Source organism: Schistocerca gregaria, chromosome 1 (assembly GCF_023897955.1).
Source record: "Schistocerca gregaria isolate iqSchGreg1 chromosome 1, iqSchGreg1.2, whole genome shotgun sequence".
In the NCBI taxonomy this organism is placed as follows: domain Eukaryota; kingdom Metazoa; phylum Arthropoda; class Insecta; order Orthoptera; family Acrididae; genus Schistocerca; species Schistocerca gregaria.
This window is the reverse complement of record NC_064920.1, coordinates 96,865,106-96,878,397: the sequence shown is the minus strand read 5'-3', so window position 1 is coordinate 96,878,397 and position 13,292 is coordinate 96,865,106.

Here is a 13,292-nt window from a genome sequence, read left to right as displayed (position 1 = left end):
ATATTAAACAGCCTTTCAGATTACGCTGATACAATAGCTCCCTACTTAGAAAATAATATACAACCGCTCGCTCACTGATAGATCTGTACCTACAGATTGGAAAATTGCGCAGGTCACACCAGTGTTTAAGAAGAGTAGTAGGAGTAACCCATATAACTACAGACCTATATGTTTGACGTCGGTTTGCAGTAGGGTTTTGGTGCATATACTGTGTTCAAACATTATGAATCACCTCGAAATAAACGATCTATTGATACGTAATCAGCATGGATTCAGAAAATATCGTTCTTGTGCAACGCAACTAGCTCTTTATTCGCACGAAGTAATGACTGCTATCGTCAGGGGATCTCAAGTTGATTCCGTATTTCTAGATTTCCGGAAACCTTTGACACTGTTCCTCACAAGCGACTTCTAATCAAGCTGTGGGCCTAGGGGGTATCGTCTCAGTTGTGCGACTGGATTCGTAATTTCCTGTCAGGAAGGTCGCACTACGTAGTAATAGACGGAAAATCATCGAGTAAAACTGAAGTGATATAAGGTGTTCCCCAGGGAACCGTCCTGGGACCTCTGCTGTTCCTGATCTATTTAAATGACCTGGGTGACAATCCGAGCAGTTCTCTTAGGTTGTTCGCAGATGATGCCGTAATTTACCGTTTAGTAAGGTCATTAGAAGGCCAGTATCAGTTGCAAAGCGATTTAGAAAAGATTGCTGTATGATGTGGCACTAAATAACGAAAAGTGTGAGGTGATCCACATGAGTTCCAAAAGAAATTCGTTGGAATTCGATTAGTCGATACATAGTACAATTCTCAAGGCTATTAAATCAACTAAGTACCTGGGTGTTAAAATTACGACCAACTTCAGATGGAAAGACCACATAGATATTATTGTGGGGAAGGCAAGTCAAAGGTTGCGTTTCATTGGCAGGACACTTAGAAGATGCAACAAGTCCACGAAAGAGATAGCTTACACTACACTCGTTCGTCCTCTGTTAGAATATTGCTGTGCGGTGTGGGAACTTTACCAGGTGGGATTGACGGAGGACATGTAAAGGGTGCTAAAAAGGGCTGCTCGTCTTGTATTATCACGTAATAGGGGAGGGAGTGCGGCAGATATGATACGCTAGTTGGGAAGGAAGTCATTAAAGCAAAGAGTTTTTAGTCGCGGCGAGATCTAGCTACGAAATTTCAGTCACCAACTTTCTCTTCCAAATGTGAAAATATTTTGTTGAGCCCAACCTACATAGGTAGGAATGATCATCAAAACAAAATAAGAGAAATCTGAGCTCGAACAGAAAGGTTTAGGTATTCGTTTTTCCCGCACACTGTTCGGGAGTGGAATGGTAGAGAGATAGTATGATTGTGGTTGGATGAACCTTCTGCGAAGCACTCAAATGTGAATTGCAGAGTCATCATGTAGATGTAGATGTAGATGTTGAATGCAATACAGCTTACAGATTCAGAAACAGAAGTACAGTAAAAGTTATCAACGGATATTAAACGACAAAAGTATTTGGATGGTACAGAAGGTATTCCATCAGTATTTTCGGTGTTACATAAAGAGTCATGATGTATTTTGGTATTTATGAAACTGTTTCGTACACTGCTAATTATTTTCACTTTTCTTGGCTCTGAGCAGTATGGGACTTCTGAGGTCATCAGTCCCCTAGAACTTAAAACTACTTAAACCTAACTAACCTAAGGACATCACACACATCCACGTCGGAGGCAGGATTCGATCCTGTGATCGTAGCTGTCGCGCGGATGCAGACTGTAGCGCCTAGAACCGCTCGCTCACTCCGGCCGGTCTCTCTTTTCTTCTCTTTACATTAAGTGAAAATCGGTTATTCGAGGTCGACAACATCAGTGCACAGTACAGTTCTTAGCTTGCTACTGTGTGCATCGTTATAAAGGTCTGCATCCCTTCTGTCCAACATCAATGCCTGAATTTGTGTACGTACTGAATAGAATACCATGCATTAAACATCGTTCATGGGGAGCCCAACACACGTTTTTGTCACATTTATTCGTAGCGACGTCGCACTATGTCATGTTTTTGCAAAGCCTTTGGCAGATACAGGTTTAGCGTCAAACACGCCCTGGGGAAGTGTGTAGAAATCTTTTTCTTAGGCTTGTGTGAGGGGCTTTCAATAATTTACGCAACACTTTTATCCCCGGTCAGTTTGTGTTGCAAAAAGAAAACCGGAATTTTCCAGCTTGTGCCTCTATAGTTTCACAAAATTCCAATAGCTGGTGCCGATATACATAGCCTTCGAAATGGCGTCTGCAACTGAGATCTGCCATTGAGTTTCTTTTGGCGGAAAATCAGAGTATCGCAGATATTAATATCAGCTTGCAGAATGTTTACCAAGACCTGGCAGTGAACAAAAGCGCGGTGAGTCGTTATGTATTCATCACCCCGAACCGAAAACTAAATGGCTATCCACGGATTAGCGCCAAATCACCTCTCCTCCGAAGAAAAAGTTCAAAGACGCACCCTTAGGAGGTAAAATCGTGGCGAAGGCCTTCTGAGACTCTGAAGGAGTTTTTCTGTTTGATGTCCTCCACCATGGTACAACGATCAGCTCTGAAGTGTATTCGGCTACCCTCCGGAAATTGAAGAAACGACCTCTGCGTGATCGTTGCAAAACATAAATGTAAACGAACTGGCCCTTCTCCATGACAACACAAGGCCACACACGAGTCTACGCAAGCGAGGAGAGCTTACAAAACTTAACTGGACTGTTCTTCCTCATCTTCCCTACAGTCCAGAGCTTGTACCTTCCACCTTCCATCTACTTGGTTCATTTGAGGGTGCAACTCTGCTGGAAGCCGTACTTGGAAGTGGGGGAGGTTATTACGGCATCAGGACGTTGGCTTCGACCAGTGGAGTGCTACCATGTGAGCTACAGGCCCTCCCAGTGAGGTGAAGTAAGGCCATCGCACTGAACTGACATCATACTGAAGAACAGAACTTTATAGCAAAAGAGTGGAGCATAATACGGTGTATTGGTATCCTGAATAAAACCACCCTACTTCCAGAAAAGAAATGTTGCACTACATACTGAACACTCCTCGTATATTAATAACCAAGAAGGCTTCTTAATAGCAGTTTTACACTGTAAAAAGGTTCTATGTGAAAAGAGCTGAAAAAATGTTCAAGTGGTGGAGTGTTTGGCTACTTGTTTTGCATTTTGAATAATGTGTAGTAACACACACCACATAACGCTGAATACTAAGTATGTCAATGAGATTCCATTGAATCAGTGATTTCGTACAAATACCTGGATGTAACAACGGTCTGAAATGGAATGATCGATTAGCTCTTTCGTGCGTGAAAAACGTAGAGGACTACGGTTTCTACAGGGTGTTTCAAAAATGACCGGTATATGTGAAACGGCAATAAGAACTTGGGACAACAGTACATTTTCAGGCGGACAAACTTTCGAAATTACAGTAGTTACAATTTTCAACGACCGATGGCGCTGCAAGTGATGTGAAAGATATAGAAGACAACGCAGTCTGTGGGTGCGCCATTCTGTACGTCGTCTTTCTGCTGTAAGCGTGTGCTGTTCACAACGTGCTAGTGTACTGTGGACAACATGGTTTATTCCTTAGAACAGAGGATTTTTCTGGTGTTGGAATTCTACCGCCTAGAACACAGTGTTGTTGCAACAGGACAAAGTTTTCAACGGAGGTTTAATGTAACCAAAGGACCGAAAAGCGATACAATGAAGGATCTGTTTGAAAAATTTCAACGGACTGGGAACGTGACGGATGAACGTGCTGGAAAGGTAGGGCGACCGCATACGGCAACCACAGAGGGCAACGTGCAGCTAGTGCAGCAGGTGATCCAACAGCGGCCTCGGGTTTCCGTTCGCCGTGTTGCAGCTGCGTCAAAATGACGCCAACGTCCACGTATCTCCTCATGCGCCAGAGTTTACACCTCTATCCATACAAAATTCAAACGCGGCAACCCCTCAGCGCCGCTACCATTGCTGTACGAGAGACATTCGCTAGCGATATAGTGCACAGGATTGATGACGGCGATATGCATGTGGGCATCATTTGGTTTACTGACGAAGCTTATTTTTACCTGGACGGCTTCGTCAATAAACAGAACTGGCGCATATGGGGAACCGAAAAGCCCCATGTTGCAGTCCCATAGTCCCTGCATCCTCAAAAAGTACTGGTCTGGGCCGCCGTTTCTTCCAAAGGAATCATTGGCCCATTTTTCAAATCCGAAAAGATAACTGCATCACGCTATCTGGACATTCTTCGTGAATTTGTGGCGTTACAAATTGCCTTAGACGACACTGCGAACACCTCATGGTTTATGCAAGATGGTGCCCGGCCACATCGCTCGGCCGACGTCTTTAATTTCCAGAATGAATATTTCGATGATCGTGTGATAGCTTTGGGCTATCCGAAACATACAGGAGGCGGCGTGGATTGGCCTCCCTATTCGCCAGACATGAACCCCTGTGACTTCTTTCTGTGGGGACACTTGAAAGACCAGGTGTACCGCCAGAATCCAGAAACAATTGAACAGCGGAAGCAGTATGTCTCATCTGCATGTGAAGCCATTCCGCCAGACACGTTGTCAAAGGTTTCGGGTAATTTCATTCAGAGACTACGCCATATTATTGTTACGTATAGTGGATATGTGGAAAATATCGTACTATAGAGTTTCCCAGCCAGCTGCGCCATCTGTTGTTAATTGTAACTACTGTAATTTCGAAAGTTTGTCTGCCTGAAAATGTACTGTTGTCCCAAGCATATTGCAAGAAACGGTGTATTTCTATCGCTGCTCGTTTAGTTTGTATTGCCGTTTCAAATATACCGGTCATTTTTTAAACACCCTGTATGTAGGATACTGGAAAAATGTTATCAGTGTAGAACGCAGATTACTTGAAAACACTCTTGAGACACATCCTGGAATATTATGTAATTCCTTCAGATTTAGTACGTTTCTGCCTTATGTGGGTGCTCTATCTTCGAAGATAGGCCGTATTCTTGAGAAACACTGAGTTAAGGTGATCTCCCGGCCCCTAAAAAGACTGCACCATTACTCGGCTCTGTGAAGGACGCTTTCCAGCTTCGTAAAGCGGGTGTGTATCAGATTCCTTGCGCAAATTGTGAGCAGTCATACATAGGCCAAACAATACGCATCGTTCATAAGAGGTGTGTGGAGCATCGAAGATACACACGCTTATTACAGCCAGACAAGTCAGCTGTGGCCGAACATTGTATTGATACAGGTCATTCCATGAATTACAGTGATGTGAAGATTTTAACATCCACCTCCTCTTTTTGGGAATTTGTATCAAAGGAAGCTATAGAAATTAGATTAGCTAACAATTTAATCAATAGAAATTATGGTTTGAATTTGGACATATCATGGAATGCGGCTCTTGGAGTAATTAAAATGCAGGGAATTCGTCTTCGTGTCACAGCCGCCGATCAAAGATTGATAAGCGAGTCGAATGTTTGTACGCCTTCGCCACAGGCGGCGCATGTGCAAGCGTATGTCTCTGCCGCCGACGAACATCTGTGACCCGTACTCGCAGTACCGCAGCGGTGGAGAATATAAGGCCGCGCTTGGCATCTTGTCGTCAGTCTTGTGATTCACTCTGACGATGGCCGGACGATACGCAGCCGAACTATCATCAGTGGAGGAAACTTTATTTGTGCGGCTGCATGCCCGGAATTTAATTAATTATTCATTACGCGGCGGAAGTTGAATTTGCACACAATACTGAAGTACGAATTTGCAGTCAGGTTGCCTGAGATGACCAGGAGAGTGCCTCTGTTTTATTACGAAAACTCTAACAAGACCATAAGTCGACGTTTTGGTCCAGTCTGTCTAGCAAACAGACAGGTTGGTGGCGGGCCCTCAACTGGCCTCCTTTTAACAAACACTGGCACCACGTCGCAACGTGTTTTCATCAGAAAACAGAACAGATCTCCACCCTGCCCTCCAGTGAGGTCTTGCTTGACGCCACTGATGTCTCAAATGTCGGCGGTTTGGGGTCAGTGGAACGCATGTTAGAGGCCATGTGGCTCGGATCTGCTCTTTGTATCACTGTGCTGTGGTCTGTTGTTCAGATATCTAATGCAGGTGCAGCGCGTTGCGACGTACGCCGTACACGATGGTCTTCCCTCCCAGTATAGCCACGTTGCAGTCCTGAGTCTGGTCTTCTTGCGACCTTACACTCTGTGAGCACTGTTACTAGTAATCATGTCCAGCTGAGAAAGCTCCTGCCAATTCTTTCTACAATATCGCAGAAGCAACATTCAGATTTTGGTAGCTCTATTACACGACGTCGATCAAAGTCAAGGAGGCAGTGATTACGCCGTCTTAAAGCCATTTTTGACTTACATCAACTCACCATGTTCAGTCTCAATGTTAAGTAACGCTCACGACTATTACAGCACGTATTTAAAGTAAGCCTGATTTGGATCCTCTCCTCAAAGTAACACTACGGGCGACACGCTTATGCGACTGTCGTAAAATCTGCATATACATCATCTTTCAGAAGTAGAAACTTTCGTTTATGTCGTGACTTTTTCCTACATTATCTTTAATTTATTCTTCTTCCAACGCTCCATAAACGAGAGCTGGTTTACAATGGATCGTTTCGTGGAACTGCCAGTTGTCTTCAGAGCGTAGATGTGGAGACGAGCAGAGCAGAACACAGTAGTGAGATGGCCTCGCCGAGCACTCCTTCGGGTCACCCACTCAGCCATCTCCTCCTCCTCCTCCTTCTTCTCCAACGAGGGCCTGGGAGAGGAGCTCTGCTGGCGGCAACAGCCGGGCCACACGTGGGGGAAATTGCACACGTGTCCTGAATGTCGGCTTCTGTAAGGAGCCCCGACACGCTGCACCGTCGCCGGCTAACGAGCTCCTGTGGGTGACCCGTTCCGCAGAACGCTGGTACCAGGGCCGCAGCTGACCACGTACGCTCGGGCATCCGCCGTCCGCTTCAACTCAGCGGTATCTCATACTGACTGCCGACCTTTGCTACTACACACTGGTTTCTCAGCCGGCCGGTGTGGCCGAGCGGTTCTAAACGCTTCAGTCTGGACTCGGGTGACCGTTACGGTCGCAGGTTCGAATCCTGCCTCTGGCATGGAGGTGTGTGATCTCCTTAGGTTAGTTAGGTTTAAGAAGTTCTACGTTCTAGTTCTAGTTAGGTCCCATAGTGCTCAGAGCCATTTGAACCATTTTGAACTTGTTTCTCAAACACAAAATAATTTTTCGCCGGCAGCAACGTATTACGTAAAGGGCCAGAACATTCAAACATTTACATCGATCAAACAACTTTGCACTCTCTAACTTGCAGTTACAGCAGAAATTTAATTATTAATTCTTGTAAACATTGTATTGTGTTTGGTGTTATAAATTTCTTATACATGCACGTGTAATATTTCCCATACGTCACACTTTATTGAATAACAATTTCTTATTGTATAATTAGCCCTCCCACTGCCAGGATTATTTTTTTGTTTCATTGAGTACCACAGTGGTGATAAAGAACACAAGCAATCTTCTGAGGAAATATTGCCACAATTTTAAAAAAGTAACATAAAAACTGACATCACAACTGTTCAATGGAATGGTCAGCTTTCTATTTTCATTAAGTGTTTCATTGATGAAAGGGAGAGAAATTTTGACTGGGGTCACATTGACTGCAGTGCAAAAGACAATGAATAAGTTTTAATGACATGTACGTAGAAAACTGAACAAAACATCACGGGATACAATTGACTCAGTGACAGAAAGTCACATATTTTCAAAGTTATAATTTTGAAACGAGGGAGCGTCATATTGCCCCAAGCCGTGGTAGAAAAGTTTAAAAAAAAAGCGACGCAACTTCTGAGGTCATCAGTCGCCTAGAACTTTGAACTAATTAAACCTAACTAACTTAAGGACATCACACACATCCATGCCCGAGGCAGGATTCGAACCTGCGACCGGAGCGGTCGCTCAGCTCCAGACTGTAGCGCCTAGAACTATTCGGCCACTGCGGCCGGCTAGAAAGTTAAAGACAGTATTTAATTGCAGAAGATGAACAATCAGTTTTCTCAATGTTATGTTAATAACTAATCTGCAATGAGACTTCAAATATGAATGAATAGACCCTTATACAAGTGACTATGTATGGTTACTTTGAAACGACACAGTTAATACGCTTCACACATGTGAGAGGCAGGCACTCATCAGCGAACACTACGTTAGGCTGAAGATGAAAAGACTGTGGTCATAGTGCTTGTATTTAGCTGTCTATAAACTTGGCATGGTTAGAATACTGCGATACTCACATCACACACCTTGCTGATCTGAGATGGATATGCAGACAGATGGAGTTGGAGGTGTGTGTATATGGTGAAGGTGCTCTCATGACCATGAGATTGACAATGTTGAGTAAGACATCATAAGTTTAATCATTTTGTAATGCGCCGACTTTGTCTTCTCAATATATGTGAATTAGAATGTCTTGGCGCTTTAGCTTATTCGTGTTAATATGTAAATGACATATGACTTATCACGGCTTGAATCTAAAAAGACGTGCTCGTCCAATACATTTTACCTACGCAATAAAGTACCTCTTCCCTCAAGAATAGTATAACTATGCAGAATCTAATCTCTATGTTTCCCCCACCTGATGGTGCTGTTGTCACAGTGCCGTAGTCGCTGCTAGTGGCCGAACATTCAAAAATCTAAGAAAGCAGATGGTTAAAAAAAATGGCTCTGAGCGCTATGGGACTTAACATCTGTGGTTATTAGTCCCCTAGAACTTAGAACTACTTAAACCTAACTAACCTAAGGACATCACACACATCCATGCCCGAGGCATGATTCGAACCTGCGACCGTAGCAGTCGCGCGGTTTCGGACTGCGCGCCTAGAACCGTCAGACCACCGCAGCCGGCAGACCGCAGATGGTGTTACATTCAAAAATCCAAGATGACACTTGCTGAAATTTTACAAATATATGATGGTACTGTCAGGAAATTTACAAATGGAAAATTTTGGGAATTCTGAAAATACAAGATATCTAAGAGAGACGAACTAGCATCATTGTGCCTTATTCCCTCTTCCCTCCTGCTCCCTCTTTTCTCTCCCCTTCCCACTTCACAAAATACAGTCTAGTATTTTACTCACCATTACAACAAAACAGCCTACTACAGCCTGGTGTTCCATCAAGTATTAAAATGAAACAGCCAACCACGATGATTACAAGTATCTGCTTTTTTGCGTCATATCCAAAGATATATGTCATCAGACAGCTTCCAATTCTGTATTATATGAGAGAAATATTTATGTCAAATGATCTGTGTATTATACGTGCACACGAAACATCACAAGATACATACCCTTCACATGAACTGCATGAAATGACTTCATGTGAAAAACAGATTATGTGGTAGAAGCACGAACAATACAATATATTAGAGAGGGAATCTGAAGCAAAAGAATGTGAATCCAAAGACTACATTCCAAAGAAATATGAACACACACCTGGTTGACTCTGCTCATAGTGTGCAGAATTCAGTGTATGATGTTACATATGCTACATTTTTCACACCTCCGGTAAAGTCAGTTAGAAATTGTACTTTCAGTATTTCACTTTCATAAAAATATGGAAACAAACTAAATTGTATAAACTTTCAATTTTCCATAAATTAAATTAACTCAAGATAATGAGAAGGTCATTCTATGTTGATTGCGAGATTGGTGCATTCGATGAGAAACGAGTATTTTGAATGAGTATGAGAATTCACATCACTTACAAATCAGATAGTGACACCAAGCAAAAATTAAATTTAAAATTACAGTTTACGATTCATCACATAAAAACACACACACATTTTACACATTTTTTTCGCTTATCAGGTATTAACATTAGCCACACAATCTACATTTCTTACATTTTTCAGGTTGAACTTTATTTACAGTGAAATGAGTCCCAATCATCATAATTTTTCATTTGGTTATGATCCCATGTCAGTGCATTCACCTTATCCAGAAGTATGAAACTTTTATTATCCTATACAGAAGCACCAATCTTTTATGCTTAACAGGGGAAATACATCGGAAATACTGACTTCGTAGAGTTATTCAAATTTCCAAGTATAACCACACATTACCCACAATTATCTATGGTTAAGCCATTAACATGGGACTGGTTTTCTCCCTTTTGTCTGTGTCTTATGTGTTCAGACTCGATCTCAAGTGGCAAATTCTGTAACAACTTCACTATTCATTCATCTTTTATTAATTCATTCTGTTTATTATTTATCAGCGGAATGCTGTACCCATTATTTTCAAGGAAACTGTAGCTATCAGAGCTCGTATAGTCATTATTTCCGATATCCTGGTAAGTATTTGGAGTTTTAATGTGATAGATTATACGATTGGTATCCGCATAGTGCTGTTTTACGTGATTTGTGGCTGAACTGTTTAATATATATACGTAAAACATATACTGGTATGAAGGATTGAAGAAATATCAAAAAAAATCATTTCTACTGCAGTGGGCTTACCACAGACTCCGCTAACCCTGTTGAAATAACCGCCTACAAAATGTTTGCTAAAATTAAAACTCCTCTCAAAATTTGGTTTCGCAATTAATGCAGCTGCTCTACATCAGCCTTCCAAGGATCTCGCTAGTTTGATGTCTCTCATCTTTTCCACATTTTGCATAGTTTTTCTAAAGATAGTACTTCTCATCTTTTGAAAAAGGTTTTCTTGCAATTATTGGTGGCATTCATCATTTTTGGGTGTGAATCTCAATGTATGCCTTCTTCCAGAGCGAATGTCTAAATGGTAAAAAAGTATGAAACTTCTTTGAAACCTGTTTATGTTACAAACATTGTTTTACGTTTCTTATCATACGAAGGTAAAATAATTTCCACAGTTTGTTAATGTCTCGATTTTCGAGATCCAATTTTAAAATGCACCCTATGTTGGATCGTGTAATATGTTTTCAATGTAAAAAGTTTCAACAGCCTCTGCACAGACATACTGGAAGGGATTCTAACATCGCCCAGCTGTGAAAACTGTTCACATCAAGACATATAACGTAAGATTTCCTCAATTTAATCGTATCTTGTGGTAAACATATTGCTTGCAACAGCATGCCTGCAGACAAATGGGTCAATACCCATTCTAATACCTATTTCAATAAATTGGAGTTCTGCAGTATTGGTAATAAGCTGCAGTTCTTACTTTACCAATTTTTAGCACAGCATATCATGCTAAATAACGTGAAACAGTGATATGGACAGGGCCCAATTCATATGTTTTAAGGCACAGAACGCGAATATTTTCGTACATGACAGCAAGGAGTAGCACATCATTCTTCAAATATAGATTTGAATATTCTTAATGTGTTTTCTAGTTGAAAACGTTCAATGCGGCAAAAGTTCTTTGATACTTGCATTCTGTTATTATTGCGCCTACTAATAAACTTCTAAACTTTTCTCTTGCGGTTATGTGACCTTCCAGTAAGAGCGATTCGTAGCTCACACATTCGTACAGAAAAATTTCGTTCTCATTAACTAGGTAATGAGAGAAATATATACATCTGATTTTGTATACGATTCACACTTTTAGAGTCAACTTATAAAGAAACTTAGCTAATCGATAGATCGGAAATTAGCATTCTAGAACCTCTCTTGGTGTAATACTTCAGTATTCCTCATACCTGATTTATATTTTTCATATTAGAAGGAAGCAAAGCTACACGACCTGCATTTAATTTCATTAATTCATCACCATATGTCATCATTTGTTCGGAAATGATCGTAATCATGAAATGCCCATTGTAACTGCTAAACTGTGAAAAACAAAGGAGTAATATATATATATATATATATATATATATATATATATATATATATATATATATATATATATATATATATAATATTTAAATTTAAACTTTCAAAACGCTGTAGAAATAATACCACTGGTCGGAATGGCTTCAAATTGCAACGGATTATTATCGGAGAAGGGGGAAAACGTATGGTGGAAGAAGAAAAGATAATGTGAAAATTTATCAATAGATGGCGCTGTAGGTGTCAGAAACCGTAAATGAAAACATGAGCACGACCTACTGCAGTTAGAATAAACACGCCACGCACAATACTTTTCCTGCTTCCGCGTCTGCGACTTTCGCCATGATTGTCTCAATGAAGAATCGCGCTCGGCTGTATTACAAGAATGATGACTGTGCATAAGTCACTCCGCAGAACTTCCGCACACTGAAAGCTTTGGGAAAAGGCGTTGGTCCGATGGTTGCCATAGGTCTGGAGAAAACGATTCGAAATTCGAAAAGAGGGGTGGTCTTGGTGTTACACCAGATAGAGGGAGAAAACGAATTGATTCGACGTCAGTGCATGGAGAATTGCCCGCACATTGGACATACCCATGAGCATGGTGCGTAAAATCCTATAAAACGCACTTTTTGCTATCAATTCAAAATTACCCGTGTGCTCGAGTTGCTTCCTGTTAACGTTTGCTTTAGAATTTCTTGCTCGCATGGCAGTGGACAATGATTGGCCGTTGAAGATTCTGTGGACAGACGAAGTCCACTTCCATATGACAGGATATGTCGATACACAGAACTGTCGAATATGGACAACGGAGAGTCCACACGCAACTCAGCCAGTACCACCTCATCCTGAAAGGGTCACTGTGTGGTGCGGCTTTACGGCGTCATTTACCACAGAGCAAGGTGATTCCAATCCTGTTACCTGTACGGTCATTGCTAAATTCTATGAGTGTCTTTGGCGGAACCACGTCATTCCAACTCTCTAACAGCGTGGATGTTTAGATGGGATCACTTTTATGCAAGATGGCGCACCTCCACATACTGCAAATGCAGTTGAGCAACTACTGAAGCACCATTTCGGAAATGCTAATATTATCAGGCGCCATTTCCCTATAGCCTGGCCTAATCAATCAGCTGATCCTAATCTGTGTGACTTCTGGTTGCGGTTTTATCTAAAAGATGTTATGTTCAGTGTTCCGATTCTAAGCTTAACTGGATTGAAGGCATACATTGTGCAACACATCCTGAACGTGACACCAGAAACACTTCGATCAGTTGTGGAACATTCTGTTTCTGGGTTTCAACTTGTTGCAGAAAACAGTGGACTGCATATTGAACCTGTTTTGCACCAGTCACACGGAAATTAATAATCAGATTTGATTTTCTTTGATGCTTTTTATGTGGTTTTTGGCTCCCGGTCTCATTGTGTCTACTAGGTGTTCCGCTATGAG